This window comes from Giraffa tippelskirchi, chromosome 8 (assembly GCF_054371585.1).
Source record: "Giraffa tippelskirchi isolate mGirTip1 chromosome 8, T2T-mGirTip1v1.2.pri, whole genome shotgun sequence".
Taxonomy (NCBI): Eukaryota; Metazoa; Chordata; class Mammalia; order Artiodactyla; family Giraffidae; genus Giraffa; species Giraffa tippelskirchi.
The window spans coordinates 86,895,540-86,914,711 of record NC_137282.1 but is presented as its reverse complement, the minus strand read 5'-3'; the positions used below and the strand labels follow the sequence as shown (position 1 = coordinate 86,914,711).

General features: G+C 39.7%; 1 protein-coding gene and 1 long non-coding RNA gene across 10 annotated transcripts in view; one reads left to right on the top strand and one right to left on the bottom strand.

Moving 5' to 3' along the window:
* The window catches only part of FBXO4 (F-box protein 4), a 287,893-nt gene that overhangs the window by 254,590 nt on the left and 14,131 nt on the right, over window positions 1–19,172 (bottom strand). For 2 of the 9 annotated variants that reach the window (XR_014061359.1, XR_014061358.1), the window contains exon 8: window positions 4,229–4,432. The exons of the other annotated variants lie outside the window; for them this stretch is intronic. The gene's annotated coding sequence lies outside the window, so the exon portion shown is untranslated. The remainder of the gene's footprint in view (window positions 1–4,228; window positions 4,433–19,172) is intronic. 9 annotated transcript variants of the gene reach the window in all.
* On the top strand, window positions 6,318–14,679 carry LOC145516402 (uncharacterized). The gene is made up of 2 exons (XR_014061369.1): window positions 6,318–7,844; window positions 14,053–14,679. It is a non-coding gene; the product is annotated as an uncharacterized LOC145516402 (long non-coding RNA).

Here is a 19,172-nt window from a genome sequence, read left to right as displayed (position 1 = left end):
AGTAATTTTAAAAACAGGTATTTGAAGCAAGGTATATGAGCAATGAAAATCGTTTTAAAAATTTTCTATTTTATAGTGGAGTATATTTAACAATGTTGTTAGTATCAGATGTATAGTAAAGTGATTCAGTTATACATATACATATATCTATTGTTTTCAAATTCTTTTTCCATTTAGGTTATTACAGAATACTGAGCAGAGCTCCCTGCACCATACCGTAGGATCTTGTTGGCTGTCTAGTTTAAATATAGCAGTGTTCATGTCAATCCCAAATGCCCAATCCATCCCTCCCCCTTCATTCTTCCTCCCTGGCAACCATAAATTCATTCTCTAAGTCTATAAGTCTGTTTCTGTTTTGTAAATAAGCTCATTTGTATCATTTTTTTTAGATTCTGCATTTAAGTGATATCATATGATATTTGTCTTTGTTTGACTTACTTCACTTAGTAAGTGTGATAATCTCCAGGTCCATTCCTGTTACTGCAAATGGCATTATTTCAATATTTTTAATAACTAACAGTCCACTGTATATTTGTACCAAATCTTATTTATCCATTCATCTGTTGATGGACATTTAGATTGCCTCCATGTCTTGGCTATTGTAAACAGTGCTGCAGTGAACATTGGGGAGCAAGTATCCTTTCAAACCATGTTTTTCTCCAAATATATGCCCTTGAATGGGATTGCTGGATCATATGATGGCTCTTTTTAGTTCCTTAAGGCAACTCCACACTGTTCTCCACAGTGGCTGCACCAGTTTACATTCCCACCAACAGTGTAGAAGGATTCCCTTTTTTCCACATCCTTTCCAGGATTTCTTGATTGTAGACTTTTTGATGATGGTCATTCTGATAGTGTGAGGTGATAGCTCATGAGCAATGAAAATGGATTTTAAAATTGCATCTTCCTAACTATTTGGTTTAAATTATCGTATAATTAAACATAAGAAAGAGTTTTCTTATTTCAATGATGCTGTCGTCACTCAAAACCAGTTTTGAACTGTTTATATAAAATTTTCTTCAAAAGATGTTTAAAAGAAATATAAGGAAATCAGCCTAATTATTTTACATTTTTGCTAATAATACTGCTAAATTTCATCAGCAGCATTACTTAGAAACTTAATTTTGATTGCTATTCTTATTTTATAGCAGATATGATTATTGGAACTAAAGATTTTCCACCACCCAGGGTATTTGAAAGAATATGATGAATGATTCTAGGAAATTTTGAAAAAGAAATTCCAAAACATATATATGTTGAAAGGTTAAACAATCATTTATATGTAAACTGTCAGATGTCAGCTTCTGCCTAGAATGTAGAAAGTTGCAAGAAAAATGTCCTTCCTACCCTAACAATAGTAATAAGCCAGATAACCCATGAAATCATAGTTTTTTGTAAATTTGTCAAGATAGCTAAGGATGGAGAAAAATATCTCATGAATTAAAATCGAGAAAGGCACAAACCTCTCTCTGGAGGGAAGCAACCCAACAGTTTCTTTCATTCTTGCTGAAGCAGTAGAAAAGAACAAAGCCATCAGAGCAAGAAGAAAGGTAAGAAGGTAACTGGGGAAACTTGAGAAAACTGCTGAAATTTTAAGAAATTTTTGTAAACCAAGTGTGAGCTGATATGATAGTTTAGAATCTTTAGAACACAGATTATACCCACCTACCAAATACTTCACAGCCTTCACAGAGTAGTCATGAAAAATATTGGGACTAGAGTAGGAATGTTAAAAGAAACTTTTGAGCACTCAGGCTTTACAGATACAAGGCACCAGGCACCTAACTTTGGTGAAGAGGTGCAGAATTACTGAGAGAGAACTGCCGTACCAAGGACCTTAAGTTCTCCAGGCTGTACACAGAGTAAGAGCAGTGATAATCTATGACTGAGGGAGGGGCAGGGAAGCTGAAAGGGATTCTTCCTGAGGTGTAAGCATAGAAGGTTTCTTGAAGTCTGAAGGCAGCATAGGAAAAACTGTACTGAAATCTTTAGGTACATGAGGTCTTCACTGGGTACAAAGCAATGACTGATTTTGGCTGGGAGAGAAGCAAGAGAGCTTAGAGACATCCCTCTGAGATGTAAACAAGCAGGGTCTCAGGAAGGCTGTGAGCAAAGCAGAAGAATGAAAACAAATCCTCCAGGTACTCAGGTCCCATGTCTGACTAAAATGAAAATTCTGATCCCTTGCACTAATTATCTGAAGCCTGTAGTAAAGATAAACCTAACTAAAGAAACAGCTAGGCCCAGATCCAACTAAACCATAAATGAGATTAACTCAATTCTTCATATTACTGGCTTGACAGAAGGAATGTGCCCTTCTCTGGGTATAAATATTATTTACTTCAGTTTCTATTGTTCTATTGTCAATATCCAAATATAAAAAAATATGTGACATGAAAAAAGGAAAAAGCATGTGACTCGCACTCAAGAGAACAAACAGTTCATTAAAATCTGATCCAAACATGGTCCAAGTGTTAGAATTACCAGAGGGACTTTAGAGAATAACTTTGAAACATATACATTACCATATATAAAATAGATGACCAGTGCAAGTTTGATGCATAAAGCAGGGCACCCAAAGCCAGTGTTCTGGGACAACCTAGAGGGATAGGGTGGAGAGAGGGGTTCAGGATGGGGCGGGACACATGTATACCTATGGCCAATTCATGTTCATGTATGGCAAAAACCATCATGATACTATAATTATCCTCTAATTAAAATTAATTAATTAAAAATGAAAAAAACAATGATAAATAATTAAGGAATTGCATGGAAAAGATGAATAGCATGGTAAACAGATGGGGAATCTGTTTCCTATGTAGATGAAAACTACAAAAAGGAATCAGATGGTAATCCTAAAAATAAAAAATAAAATATAAGATGAGGAATTATTGTGATAGCCTCATTCGCATTCTGAACACATCAAAGAATCTATGCATTTGAAGACAAGAGAAATTAGTTAAACTCAAATACAAAGTGAAAAAAATTAAAGAGGAAGGGATCAAAACATTTAATAACTGTGAAACAAAATCTAATGGGCTATCATTTATGTAACTGGAGACCCAAAACAATAAAAAGGAACAGAGCAGAATAAATATTGGAAAAGATAATGACCAACAATTCTCCAAAACTGAGAAAAGACATCAACCCATAGACCTAAGAAGTTCAGTGAAACCCAAGAGCAGTAAATTAAAAAAAAAAAAAAATCACACATAGGCATATCATAGTTGTACTGCTGAAATCAAAAGCATAGAGATAAAATCTTGAAATGAAAAAAGATATTATTACAGGCAATGAACAATGATGAGAATGAAGTTGATTTTTTATCAGAAAACACAATGAAAGTTAAGCAATTAAATAGCATAAATTAAATAGCATCTTTTTTAAAGTACTGACACTTAAAAAAACAGTTAATCTATAATTTTGTATCCAGTAAAAATATCCTTTTAACATGAAGTCAAAATAGAGCCATTTGAAAGCAGGCAAAAACTAAGAGGATTCATCAAATCTCTGGCAGATCTGTACTATAAGAAATATTAAATACTCACTAATGCTGGGTTTTTTTCAGTCATTCTTCTGTTCTTCATTCGTATAGTTTCATTACTATGCCTTCAAGTTCCATAATCATTTCTTCCCCAGTGTCTAAAGCGTCTAATTCATCATTAATCCCAATAGTATGTTTTTCATTTGCAGTTTTCATCCCTGGAAGTCTAACTTGAGTTTTGTTTTTTTTTTAACACTTTCTGTCTTTGCTTAACATGTGCAATATTTACTCCAGACCCTTAGACTTAGAAATACAGCAATTGTTTCCTGTGCTTGTTTCTAGTTCTATCTTCTGTGTCCCATCTAGATGGGTTTCCATTATTTTTCTCCTTCTTATGGGTCATATACCTTGCTCTGTGCATACTGATAATTTTGATTGGACATTACTAATTTGATCTTGTTGGATGCGGTATATTTTTTAATTCCTTTAAATATTCTTGAGCTTTACTCTGTGATGTTATTATTTAGGAACAGTTTGAGCCATTCATATCTAGTTTATAAGCACTGTTAGGAGGAACCAGAGCAGCATTTAGTTTAGGAATGATTCTGCTACTGCTGTGGCAAAACACTTCTGAGTACTCTATCCAAATCCCATAAATTATGAAGTTTTCCATTTGGCTGGTGCCCTCTGTAAATACTGAGTATTACTTCCTCTAATCCCTTCTACATCAAGCAGTTTTCTCACCTTCATGCAGTGACCAGTAGTCAACTGAAGACACACAGAGGACTTTGCAGATCTCCAGAGACCTCTTTCCCTGTCTCTGAAAAGCTTTTTCCTGTTATATTCTTCTCTATGAACTCTCAGTTCTTGGTGTACCCAGATTCCCAGCTTCATCTTCTCAGTTTAGAAAGACCACCATGCTTTATCTGGACTCTTTCTCCCTTGTGGCTGGGGAAATATGCAGGTAATAAGCTGGACAATTTAGGTCTCATCTCATCTATTCAAATAGTGAATGGAATCACTACCCTTTATTGCCTAATGTTCAACACCTTCAAAAACTTTATCATATATTTTATTCAGTTTCTTGTTGTTTATTCAGGAATATAAACTTTGTTTCTCTGAATTTACTCTCTATCTTGATTAGAAATCCTTGTATCATGCTTTTTAAAAACAATTTAAATCTATATAGTCTGCACATTATGACTGAAATGCTGTTTTTTTTCTTTCACATTCACTCAAGTAGGATCTGCTAGGTCCTGTACAATATCAAATTTAGATATAACATAGGGGCTTCCCTGGTGGTCCAATGATTGAGAATCCATATTATAATGCATGGAATGGGGGTTCAATCCTTGGTCTGGGAACTAAGATTGCATATGACATGGAGCAACTAAGCCTTTGCACCACAACTAGAGAAGTCTACGTGATGCAACTAACTGAACCTGTGCACTCTATGGCCCATATTCTGCAACAAGAAGCCTGCACCATAACTAGAGAAAGCCCACCTGCCACAACGAAGACCCAGTGCAGAAAAAAAAAAAGTATTCCCTGTGATCACTTTCTGCTCCACAGAGGGAGTAACATAGGATGTATAAAAACCCTTTTAGTTGTCAAAAACTTCACAAATTTGCGAACTCTGCTTCATCTAGGTAATGTAGCTTAGTCAATTTATTCTGGAATTTCTCTAGAAGTGAAGAAACATAAACACATACAACTCACACCACACATTTATCCATTTTATCTTGTTGTTCAGTTGCTAAGTCGTGTCCAACTCTTTGTGATCCCATGAGCTGCAGCACACCAGGCTCCTGTCCTCCACTATCTCCCAAAGTTGGCTCAAATTCATGTCCACTGAGTCATAAGTGATACCATCCAATTATCTCACCCTCTGTCACCCCCTTCTCCTCTTGCCCTCAATCTTTCCCAGCATCAGGGTCTTTTTCTGTGAGTCAGCTCTTTGGAGCAGGTGGCTGGCCAAAGTCATGGAGTTTCAGCTTCAGCATCAGCTCTTCCAACGAATATTCAGTGTTGATTCCTTTAGGATTGACAGGTATGATCTCTTTGCTGACCAAAGGACTCTCAAGAGTCTTCTCTAGCACCATAATTTGAAAGCACCAATTATTTGAGCTCAGTCTTCTTTATGGTCCAACTCTCACATCTGTATATGACTACTGGAAAAATCATAGCTTTGACTGTATGGACCTTTGTCAGCAAAGTGATGTCTCTGCCTTTTAATACGCTGTCTAGGTTTGTCATAGCTTTTCATCCAAGGAGCAAGTGTCTTTTAATTTTGTGACTGCAGTCACAGTATGCAGTGATTTTGGAGCCCAGGAAATAAAATCTGCCACTATTTCCACATTTTACCCATCTATTTGCCATGAAGTGATGGAAACAGATGCTATGATCTTCAGTTTTTGAATGTTGAGTTTTAAGCCAGCTTTTTCACTCTCCTCTTTTACCTTCATCAAGAGGCTTTTCAGTTCCTCCTTGCTTTCTGCCATTAGAGTGTTATCATCTGCATACCTGAGGTTGCTGGTATTTCTCCCAGCAATCTTGATTCCAGCTTGAGATTCATACAGCCCAGGATTTTGCATGATATATTCCGCATAGAAATGAAATAAGCAGGTGACAGCATACAACCTTGACCTACTCCTTTCCCAATTTTGGAACCAGTCTGTTGTTCCATGTCCAGCTCTGTTGCTTCTTGACTTGCAAACAGGTTTCTCAGGAGGCAGGTAAGGTAGTCTGGTATTCCTATTTCTTTAAAAATTTTGCGGAGTTTATTCTGATTGACACAGTCAAAGGCTTTACTGTAGTCAATGAAGCAGAAGTAGTTTTTTTTTTTTCTTTTGGAATTTTCTTGCTTTTTCTATGATCCAATGGATGTTGGCAATTTAATCTCTGGTTCTTCTGCCTTTTCTCTTTTCTAAATGCAGCTTGTACATTTCGAAGTACTCAGTTCACGTACTGTTGAAGCCTAGCTTGAAGGATTTTGATCATTATCTTGCTAGCACGTGAAGTCAGCGCAATTTTGCAGTTGTTTGAACATTTTTGGCATTGCCTTTTTTTGGGATTGGAATGAAAACTAACCTTTTCCAGTCATGTGGCCATTGCTGAGTTTTCCAAATTTGCTGGCATATTAAGTGCAGCACTTTAACAGCATCACCTTTTAGGATTCAAAATAGCTCAGCTGGGATTCCATTACCTCCACTAGCTTTGTTCATAGTAAGGCTTCCTAAGGCCCACTTGACTTCATACTCTAGGATGTCTGTCTAGGTGAATAACTACACCACTGTGTTTACCTGGGTCATTAAGACTTTTTTGTATAGTTCTTCTGTGTATTCTTGCCACCTTTTCTTAATCTCTTCTATTTCTGTTAGGTTCTCACTATTTTTGTCCTTTATCATGACCATCTTTGCATGAAATTTTCCCCTGGTATCTCCAATTTTCTTGAAGAAATAATGATCTGAGATCAATTTTATACCATTAGTGTCTATCCCTTAGCTTTCATCCCAAAATGTAATTTAAGAATTTAATTGAGATTAGCCTCTGATGTCTCTCTTTTGGATGTTCCTCAGATTTCAGACAAACTATTTGCCGCAATCAATGATTATGAAGTGATTAAAATAAAAGTTAACATCCTGTCTTCCTAAGTACACTGAAAAAGACAACATGAGTAGTTTACAAATGCTTCTATTATATGCAATATTGAGAACAGAGCAACAGCTGGTGTTCAAATAATTAAATCCTTTTACTGAAAATTCAGAATAGAGGGATTGGCTAGATGTGGATGATGCGTCGTAATTATGTGATTCAGTGCTGTGCTCAGAGGTTTCTGCTTTAAGGAGAGTGTTTATGTGGCCTCAATTACTTAATTTGGATTCATATATGAGAGAGGAGAGGGAAAGAGAGAAAGGTGGAGAGAGAAGGAGGGAGAGGAAAGGAGAGAAGGTAAGGGAGGGGTGGGGAGAGGGATAGAAAAAGGACATACGAACATGTGTAACACAGGATTCAGGTAGCACAGTAACTTAATACTGCTTGAACACTGCCCTGAGTATATTAACCTACCTCACTTCTTTCCCTTTGCTCCTTGTTGTATGCTTTCAATTGATTCAACTAACAGCATGATTAGATTATCTTGATTTGGTCTGTGAGCCCATCTGTTCTATTATGCCTGAACGAGCCTGATTAGTACAACATTTGGAGACTATCACGTTTTTGTCCAGTCACTCAGTCGTGTCCAAGTGAGACTATTACACATCAAGTTATTTCTAACCATGATGATGATTTCAGTTCAGTTCAGTCACTGTTGTGTCTGACTCTCTGCGACCCCATGGACTGCAGCACGCTAGGCTTCCCTGTCCATCACAAACTCCCAGAGCTTGATCAAACTCATGTCCATCCAGTTGGTGACACCATCAAACCATCTCATCCTCTGCCTTCCCCTTCTCCTGCTTTCAATCTTTCCCAACATCAGAGTCTTTTCTAATGAGTTGGCTCTTTGCATCAGGTGGCCAAATTATTGGAGCTTCAGCATCAGTCCTTTCAATGAATATTCAGGACTGATATCCTTTAGGATTGACTGGTTTGATCTCCTTGCAATCCAAGGGACTCTCAAGAGTCTTCTCCAACACCACAGTTCAAAAGCATCAATTCTTCAGCACTCAGACTTCTTGATGATCCAACTCTCACATCCATACATGACTACTGGAAAAATCATAGCTTTGACGATATGGACCTTTGTTGGCAAAGTAATGTCTTTGCTTTTTAATATGCTATCCAGGTTGGTCATAACTTTCCTTCCAAGGAGTAAGTGTCTTTTAATTTCATGGCTGCAATCATGAAATCAACATCTGCAGTGATTTTGGAGCCCCCAAAAATAAAGTCTGACACTGTTTTCACTGTTTCCCCATCTTTTTGCCATGAAGTGATGGGACCAGACGCCATGATCTTAGTTTTCTGAATGTTGAGCTTTAAGCCAGCTATTTCACTCTGCTCTTTCACTTTCATCAAGAGGCTCTTTAGTTCTTCTTCACTTTCTGCCATAAGGGTGGCATCATCTGCATATCTGAGGTTATTGATATTTCTCCCAGCAATCTTGATTCCAGCTTGTGCTTCTTCCAGTCCAGCGTTTCTCGTAATGTACTCGGCATATAAGTTACGTAAGCAGGGTGACAATATACAGCCTTGACGTACTCCTTTTCCTATTTGGAACCAGTCGGTTGTTCCATGTCCAGTTCTAACTGCTGTTTCCTGACCTGCATACAAATTTCTCAAAAGACAGGTCAGGTGGTCTGGTATTCCCATCTCTTTCAGAATTTTCCACAGTTTATTGTGATCCACACAGTCAAAGGCTTTGGCATAGTCAAGAAAGCAGAAATAGATATTTTTCTGGAACTCTCTTGCTTTTTCGATGATCCAGCGGATGTTGGCAATTTGATCTCTGGTTCCTCTGCCTTTTCTAAAACCAGCTTGAACATCTGGAAGTTCATGGTTCATGTATTGTTGAAGCCTTGCTTGGAGAATTTTGAGCACTGCTTTACTAGCATGTGAGATGAGTGCAATTGTGCAGTAGTTTGAACATTCTTTGGCATTGCCTTTCTTAGGAAGTGTAGTGAAAACTGACCTTTTACACTCCTGTGGCCACTGCTGAGTTTTCCAAATATGCTGGCATATTGAGTGCAGCACTTTCACAGCATCATCTTTTACGATTTGAAATAGCTCAACTGGAATTCCATCACCTCCACTAGCTTTGTTTGTAGTGATGCTTCCTAAGGCCCACTTGCCCTGGCATTCCAGGATGTCTGGCTCTAGGTGAGTGATCACACCATTGTGATTATCTGGGTCATGAAGATCTGTTTTGTATAGTTCTTCTGTGTATTCTTGCCACCTTTTCTTAATATCTTCTGTTTCTGTTAGGTCCATACCATTTCTGTCCTTTATTGAATCCATCTTTGCATGAAATATTCCCTTGGTGTAATTTTCTTGAAGAGATCTCTAGTCTTTCCCATTCTATTGTTTTCCTAGTAGTACTGGGAGCACTACTTGTTGGAATTAATCATTCGGTTTTCCAGAAGACGCTCATAATAGAGGACTCTCTTCCAATCTCACAATATACACAGTATCACCTTTTCTGGATGAAGATTGGCCTTTGGTGTGGTTGGTAATTTTTCCAGCACAATCTCTTCCATTCCACATTACGGTACAGTATGCAGTTTTCATCACCCATAAAAATTTGTTTTAAAAATGGAATGCTTTTGTCATGTTTCAGTAGAGAATTGCATATGGAAATAGAGTCAAGAAGTTTATTTTTTTTCAATTGACTTACGTGGAACCCAAACATCAAAGCAATTAATATAACCAAGCTGGTGCAAATGATTTTCAACACTTGGATATTTTGAGAATGTCAGCTACTTCCCGCGTGGTATAACATTGATTGTTGTCAATTAGTGTTGTGATTTGATCACTACCACCTTCAACTGGTCTGAACATCATCCCAGAGAGAAATCTCCAGCATGAAACTTTGCAAACCACTTTTGACATGTTTGATCATGGTCAGCACCTTCTAAACACCCTGAACAAATCTTTGCTTTTCAGTTATGTTTTTACCTTTATTTAAATAATACAGCATAACATCCCAAAAATTAGGTTTTTTTTCTTCCATCTTCAACATTAAAATAGCTACAAAAATTCACCAATGTTGGTAAGTTTTTTAATGCATGGGATTTTCCAGGCAAGAGCACTGGAGTGGGTTGCCTTTTCCTTCTCCAGGAGACCTTCCCCACCCAGGTATTGAACCCGGGTCTCCCGCACTGAAGGCAGACACTTTACCGTCTGAGCCACCAGGGAAGTCCGATATAAGAACTGTTACAATACAATCTAACAAAATTGCTTTGAGTGAAATTAAAGACAACTAAGCACTACTAGTAGATATAATGGTCATCTGAGTTAAATTCACCCATTCCAGTCCATCTTAGTTCGCTGATTCCTAGCATGTCGACATTCACTCTTCCCATATCCTGTTTGACCACTTCCAATTTGCCTTGATTCACGGACCTAACATTCCAGGTTCCTATGTAATATTGCTCTTTACAGCATTGGACCTTGCTTCTATCATCAGTCACATCCACAACTGGGTATTGTTTTTTCTTTGGTTCCGTCTCTTCATTCTTTCTAGAGTTAGTTCTCCATTGATCTCCTGTAGCATATTGGGCACCTACAGACCTGGGGAGTTCCTCTTTCAGTATCCTATCATTTTGCCTTTTCATACTGTTCATGGGGTTCTCAAGGCAAGAATACTGAAGTGGTTTTCCATTCCCTTCTCCAGTGGACCACATACTGTCAGACCTCTCCACCGTGACCCGTGTGTCTTGGGTGGCTCGAAACGGCATGGCCTAGCTTCATTTGAGTTAGACAAGGCCATGGTCCATGCAATCAGATTGGCCAGTTCTCTGTGATTATGGTTTCAGCGTGTCTGCCCTCTGATGCCCTCTTGCAGCACCTACCGTCTTATTTGGGTTTCTCTTACCTTGAATGAAATGGAGTAACCATCATGGTCAACAAGAGAGTCCAAAATGCACTACTTGGATGCAATCTCAAAAACGACAGAATAATCTCTGATCATTTCCAAGGCAAGCTATTCAATATCACAGTAATCCAAGCCTATGCCCCAACCAGTAACGCTGAAGAAGCTGAAGTTGAATGGTTCTATGAAGACCTACAAGACCATTTAGAACTAACACCCCAAAAAGATGTCCTTTTCATTACAGGGGACTGGAATGCAAAAGTAGGAAGTCAAGATACATCTGGAATAACAGGCAAAGTTGGCCTTGGAGTACAGAATAAAGCAGGGCAAAGGCTAATAGAGTTTTCCCAAGAGAACGCACTGGTCATAGTAAACACCATCTTCCAACAACACAAGAGAAGACTCTACACATGGACATCACCAGATGGTCAACACTGAAATCAGACTGATTATGTTCTTTGCAGCCAAAGATGGAGAAGCTCTATACAATCAGCAAAAACAAGACCGGGAGCTGACTGTGGCTCAGATCATGAACTCCTTATTGTCAAACTCAGACTTAAATTGAAGAAAGTAGGGAAAGCAACTAGACCATTCAGGTATGACCTAAAACAAATCCCTAATGATTGTACAGTAGAAGTGAGAAATAGATTTAAGGGACTAGATCTGATAGACAGAGTGCCTGATGAACTATGGACAGAGGTTTGTGACATTGTACAGCAGACAGGGATCAAGACCATCCAAATGGAAAAGAAATGCAAAAAAGCAAAATGGCTGTCTAAGGAGGCCTTACAAATAGCTGTGAAAAGAAGAGAAGCAAAAAGCAAAGGAGAAAAGGAAACATATTCCCATTTGAATGCAGAGTTCCAAAGAATAGCAAGGAGAGATAAGAAAGCCTTCTTCAGTGATCAATGAAAAGAAATAGAGGAAAACAACAGAATGGGAAAGACTATAGATCTCTTCAAGAAAATTAGAGATACCAAGGGAACATTTCATGCAAAGATGGGCTCAATAAAGGACAGAAGTGGTATGGACCTAACAGAAACAGAAGATATTAAGAAAGAGGTGGCAAGAATACACAGAAGAATTGTACAAAAAGGATCTTCATGACCCAGATAATCACGACAGTGTGATCACTCACCTAGAGCCGGACATCCTGGAATGTGAAGTCAAGTGGGCCTTAGAAAGCATCACTACGAACAAAGCTAGTGGAGGTGATGGAATTCCAGTTGAGCTATTTCAAATCGTAAAAGATGATGCTGTGAAAGTGCTGCACTCAATATGCCAGCATATTTGGAAAACTCAGCAGTGGCCACAGGATTGGAAAAGATCAGTTTTCATTCCACTCCCAAAGAAAGTCAATGCCAAAGAGGCTCGAACTACCACACAACTGCACTCATCTCACACGCTAGTAAAGTAATGTTCAAAATTCTCCAAGCAAGGCTTCAACAATACATGAACCATGAACTTCCAGATGTTCAAGCTGGTTTTAGAAAAGGCAGAGGAACCAGAGATCAAATTGCCAACATCCGCTGGATCATCGAAAAAGCAAGAGAGTTCCAGAAAAATATCTATTTCTGCTTTCTTGACTATGCCAAAGCCTTTGACTGTGTGGATCACAATAAACTGTGGAAAATTCTGAAAGAGATGGGAATACCAGACCACCTGACCTGTCTTTTGAGAAATTTGTATGCAGGTCAGGAAACAGCAGTTAGAACTGGACATGGAACAACCGACTAGTTCCAAATAGGAAAAGGAGTACGTCAAGGCTGTATATTGTCACCCTGCTTACGTAACTTATATGCCGAGTACATTACGAGAAACGCTGGACTGGAAGAAGCACAAGCTGGAATCAAGATTGCTGGGAGAAATATCAATAACCTCAGATATGCAGATGACACCACCCTTATGGCAGAAAGTGAAGAAGAACTAAAGAGCCTCTTGATGAAAGTGAAAGAGCAGAGTGAAATAGCTGGCTTAAAGCTCAACATTCAGAAAACTAAGATCATGGCGTCTGGTCCCATCACTTCATGGCAAAAAGATGGGGAAACAGTGGAAACAGTGTCAGACTTTATTTTTGGGGGCTCCAAAATCACTGCAGATGGTGATTGCAGCCATGAAATTAAGACACTTACTCCTTGGAGAAGGCAATGGCACCCCACTCCAGTACTCTTGCCTGGAAAATCCCATGGACGGAGGAGCCTGGTAGGCTGCAGTCCATGGGGTCGCTAAGAGTTGGACACGACTGAGCGACTTCACTTTCACTTTTCACTTTCATGCACTGGAGAAGGAAATGGCAACCCACTCCAGTATTCTTCCCTGGAGAATCCCAGGGATGGTGGAGCCTGGTGGGCTGCCGTCTATGGGGTCGCACAGAGTTGGACACGACTGAAGTGACTTAGCAGTAGCAGTAGCAGCACTCCTTGGAAGGAACGTTATGACCAACCTAGATAGCATACGAATAAGCAGAGACATTACTTTGCCAACAAAGGTCCATCTAGTCAAGGCTATGGTTTTTCCAGTGGTCATGTATAGATGTGAGAGTTGGACTATAAAGAAAGCTGAGCGCCAAAGAATTGATGCTTTTGAACTGTGGTGTTGGAGAAGACTCTTGAGAGCCCCTTGGATTGCAAGGAGATTCAACCAGTCCATCCTAAAGGAGATCAGTCCTGGGTGTTCATTGGAAGGACTGATGTTGAATGAAACTCCAATACTTTGGCCACCTCATGGGAAGAGTTCACTCACTGGAAAAGACCCTGATGCTGGAAAGGATTGGGGGCGGGAACAGAAGGGGACGACAGAGAATGAGATGGCTAGATGGCATCACCGACTCGATGGACATAAGTTTGAGTGGACTCCGGGAGTTGGTGATGGACAGGGAGGCCTGGCGTGCTGCGATTCATGGGGCTGCAAAGAGTCAGACATGACTGAGCGACTGAACTGAACTGAAAGTACTACTAGAGTCAGCCTACAAAAAAGTGAATGAATATTTCAGCTAACACAATATTTACAAAGTTATGTTTACAGTATAATGTAGGCTTCCCAGGTGGTTTGGTGGTAAAGAATTCGCCTGCCAGTGCAGGAGACACTAGAGACACGCATTTGATTCCTGGTTGGGGAGATCCTCTGGAGTGGAAAATGACAACCCACTTCAGTATTCTTGCCTGGGAAATCCCATGGACAGAGAAGCCTTGAAACCTATAGTCCATGGGGTCACAAAGAGTTGGACACAACTGAGTGACTGAGCATGCACAAACTAATGTAGTCTATCAAGTGTGCAACAGGATTATGTTTAAAAATATAATGTAAGGGGGCAGTCCCAAGATGGTGCAGGAATAGGACGGGGAGACCACTTTCTCCCCAACTAATTCATCAAAAGACATTTTGAATGCTGAGCAACTTCCACAAAACAACTTCTGTATGCTGGCAGAGGACACCAGGCACTCAGAAAGGCAGCCCATTCTCTTTGAAAGGAGGCAGAACAAAATATAGAAGACAAAAAGAGAGGCAAAAGAGCTAGGGATGGAGATCTGTCCTGGGGAGGGAGTCATGAAAGAGAAGTTTCCAAACAGTAGGAAACCCTCTCACAGGTGGGTCTGTGGGGAGTTCTGTAATCTCAGAGGGCAACATAACTGGGAGAAAACAAAACAAAACAAAAACCCACAGAATAGGCGCCTAACCGCAACTGCCAGCGGAGAAGTAGCCCAGAGGCTGGCAACCACCAGCAGCGAGGTGGGGCTGGACAGGGAGGCGTGGGTGGCATCATCGGTCCTTAGGGTAAGGACGTGGCCTGAATGCCCTGAGGACAATCTGAAGGGGCTACTGTGAGATAGCAACCCAAACTGTGAGATCGCTAGAAAGGAAAAAAAAAAGAGAGAGAACTTTCCCACAAAAGGCTCTAACTCACAGCCTGGCCCGCTCACAGAACAAAAGGATTGAGTGAATACCAAAGGAGAGCTACCTGGCTGCATACAGGACTCTCCCACCCCCCCACACCAGAGGCAGAGAGGCAGGTGGGCGACAGCCAGAGCCGGAAGGCAAGGGGCTGCTCCAATTTTGGCCCCAGAGACCAGCATCTTCCAGCAAACTGTGAGCAGGCTCCCAGTTGCTAATCATGTCTTCCTGGGATGCTGGACAGTTGACATCTGCCAGGAGGGTCACAGCCTGAGATCAGCTCCCCAAAGGAGACATAAGGCACACCTGAGATGGAGCTCTTGTGGTGCACCCAGGAAACCAAGCAGCAGGGACCAGGGAGGTGATTAAGATACATGGCCCATCAGGACAGTGTGCTCACCAAGCACCTGGTCGCCTGAGCTGGCCGGACCCGGGAAGGGCACAAAATGCACGCCCAACCGAGTCTGAGCCCTTGAGGAGCACCTGAGAACCTGAACCTGAGCGGCTTAGACTTGGGAAGTGCATGAAACGTAGGGCCCGCTTTGGACAGTGCCCTGCAGAACACCCTGGAGCCTGAGCAGTGTAGACCCAGAAAGCACATGCTGCTGCGAGCTGGAGCAAAGCCAGTGTGGTCCATACACTGTGAGCACTCCCTAAAGAAAACAAAAGACCTATATATAGAAAACTATAAAACACTGATGGAAGAAATCAAAGATGACACAAACAGATGGAGAAATATACCATGTTCATGGATTGGAAGAATCAATATAGTGAAAATGAATATACTACCCAGGGCAATCTACAGATTCAATGCAATCCCTATCAAGCTACCAACAGTATTTTTCACAGAACTAGAACAAATAATTTCACAGTTTGTATGGAAATACAAAAAATCTCAAAAAGCCAAAGCAATTTTGAGAAAGAAGAATGGAACTGGAGGAATCAACCTGCCTGACTTCAGACTATACTACCAAGCTATATGACAGTATGGTACTGGCACAAAGACAGAAATATAGATAAATGGAACAAAACAGAAAGCCCAGAGATAAATCCACGAACCTATGGACACCTTATCTTTGACAAAGGAGGCAAAAATATACAATGGAGAAAAGACAATCTCTCTAACAGGTGGTGCTGGGATAACTGATCAACCACCTATAAAAGAATGAAACTAGAACACTTTTTAACACCATACACAAAAATAAACTCAAAATGGATTAAAGATCTAAATATAAGACCAGAAACTATAAAACTCCTAGAGGAAAACATAGGCAAAGCACTCTCTGACATAAACCACAGCAAGATCCTCTATGCCCCACCTCCCAGAGTAATGCAAATAAAAGCAAAAACAAACAAATGAGACCTAATTAAACTTAAAAGCTTTTGCACAATGAAGCAAACTATAAGCAAGGTGAAAAGACAGCCTTCAGAGTGGGAGAAAATAATAGCAAATGAAGCAACTGACAAAGAATTAATCTCAAAAATATACAAACAGCTCATGCAGCTCAATATCAGAAAAATAAATGATCCAATCAAAAAATGGGCCAAAGAACTAAACAGACATTTCTCCAAAGAAGACATAGAGATGACTAACACATGAAAAGATGCTTAACATCACTTATTATTAGAGAAAGGCAAATCAAAACCACGATGAGGTACCATCTCATGCTGATCAGAATGGCTGCTATCAAAAAGTCCAGAAACAATAAAATGCTGGAGAGGATGCGGAGAAAAGGGAACCCTCTTACTGCTGGTTGGAATGCAAACTAGTACAGCCACTATGGAGAACAGTGAGAAGATTCCTTAAAAAACTGAAAATAGAACTGCCATATGACCCAGCAATCCCACTGCTGGGCATACACACCAAGGAAACCAGAATTGAAAGAGACACGTGTACCCCAATGTTCACTGCAGCACTGTTTACAATAGCTAGGACATGGAAGCAACCTAGATGTCTATCGGCAGATGAATGGATAAGAAAGCTGTGGTACATATACACAATGGACTATTATTCATATATTAAAAAGAACGCATTTGAATCAGTTCTAATGAGGTGGATGAAACTGGAGCCTATTATACAGAGTGAAGTAAGTCAGAAAGAAAAATACCAGTACCGTACACTAATGCATATATATGGAATTTAGAAAGATGGCAATGACAACCCTACATGCTAGACAGCAAAAGAGACACAGATATAAAGAACAGAGTTTTGGACTCTGCGGGGCAAGGTGAGGGTGGGATGATTTGAGAGAATGGCATTGAAACATGTATATTAGCATTTGTGAAATAGATCACCAGTCCAAGTTTGATGCATGAAACAGGGCACTCAAAGCCAGTGCACTGGGACGGCCCAAAGGGATGGGATGAGGAGAGAGGTGGGAGGGTGGTTCGAGATGGGGACACATGTATACCCATGGCTGATTCATGTCAATGTATGGCAGAAAACCACCACAATATTGTGATGTAATTAGCCTCCAATTAAAATAAATAAATTAATTAAAAAATACAATGTAAATATCTTAACAAATACTTAACTGCTGAAAAATGCTGATCATCATCTGAGCTTTCAGCAAGTCAGAGTGGTAACATCAAAGATCACTAATCACAGATCACCATAACAAATACAGTAAAAAAAAAAAAAGCTTGAAATATTGTAAGAATTATCAAAATGTGACAGAGATATTAAATGAGCAAATGGTGCTGGAAAAATGGTGCTGATAGACCTGCTCAGTGCAGGGTTGCCACAAAACTTCAATTTGTAAAATACACAGTTATCTATGAAATGTAATAAAGCAAAGTACAATAAAATGAGGTATGCATATATCTTGAAAAGAATAAAAGATTACTTTTATTATTTTTAAAATTTTTTCTTCTTTTAATTTCTTTTTAATACATATGACTGTTTCATCAAAAATGATAACACTGTCTTCTGGAATTTACAATATATGTAAGTGCAATGCATTCAATGCATGCATACTCAAAGAATCGCTCAGTCATCTTTGACTTTTTGCAACCCTATGCATATGTGTGTGCTCTGTCACTCAGTAGTGTCTGACTCTTTGCAACACCATGGACTGTGGCCCATCAGGCTCCTCTATGGAATTTTCTGGGCAAGAACACTTAAGTGGGTTGTCATTTCCTTTTCCCAGGGGTCTTCCTGACCCAGGGATGGAACTTGTCTCCTGCACCTCCTGCATTGACAGAAGGATTCTTTATCACTGTGCCTCCTTGGAAGCCTACAATGACCTAAATTTGTACCTTAATAATATAAAAAAAAGAAAATTAAAGTTTTATAATTTAAAAAGCAGAAAAATAGAGATTAGAGCATTAAATCAATGAAACAGAATACAGAATAAATCAGTAAGACCAAAAGCTGGCTCTTTGAGAATAATAAAATCAACAAAACTCTAGCCAGATTGATCACGAAGAAAAAAAGAAAATAAATTACCAACATCAGCAAAGAATGAGGTAAAATGTGCTTAGTCACTCAAACATGCCTGACTCTTTGCGACCCCATGGACTGTAGCCCGTCAGGCTCCTTTGTCTATGGGGATTCTCCAGGCAAGAATACCTGAGTGGGTTGCCATCCCCTCCTCCAGGGGATCCTCCCAACACAGGGATTGAATCCAGGTCTCCTGCATTGCAGGCAGATTCTTTACCATCTGAGCCACCTAACTACACATAATTAAAAGTGGACAGGATGTATTTTTGGCATAATAGCATGAAGAGTACTATGTAATGGTTCCCCAGAGAAACTGGAAAAAATTAATTTTAAAAAGTTATTAAAATCTAAGGGTACACAGCAAAAAAAAAAAAAAACAACTCAGTAAGAATAGTAAGAGTATGTGGGATTTGAACCAAGACATCCCTCCTCCAGTTCAGAAAGACAGAAACTCCATTCTAGACCAAGGTAGTCAAGGAAACAGCACTCTCTCTCCAACTCAGAAGGCTTCCTTTCTAGGAAAAGCAGGACATCAGCATTTTTCACTCTTGCCCCGACTACAAGTGCTCAAGTTAAGGGCCAGATAAGTGCACCCAAGATATGAGAGCTCCTTTCTTCGGAATGGCACCCACTTGTAGGATGGAGGCTGTTTCTTGGGTGCAGCACCACTGAGAATGTAATGCTCTTTTCAACTGTAATTTTTAAATCCCTCAATTCCACTGAGATAGGAGGACTGTTTCCTCTGCAAAGTGGAAGCAATTAGTGAGTAGGAGGTCATATGATCATGAATGTCTCTAGAATATTTTCTTTATAAGCGAGGAAAAAAATCT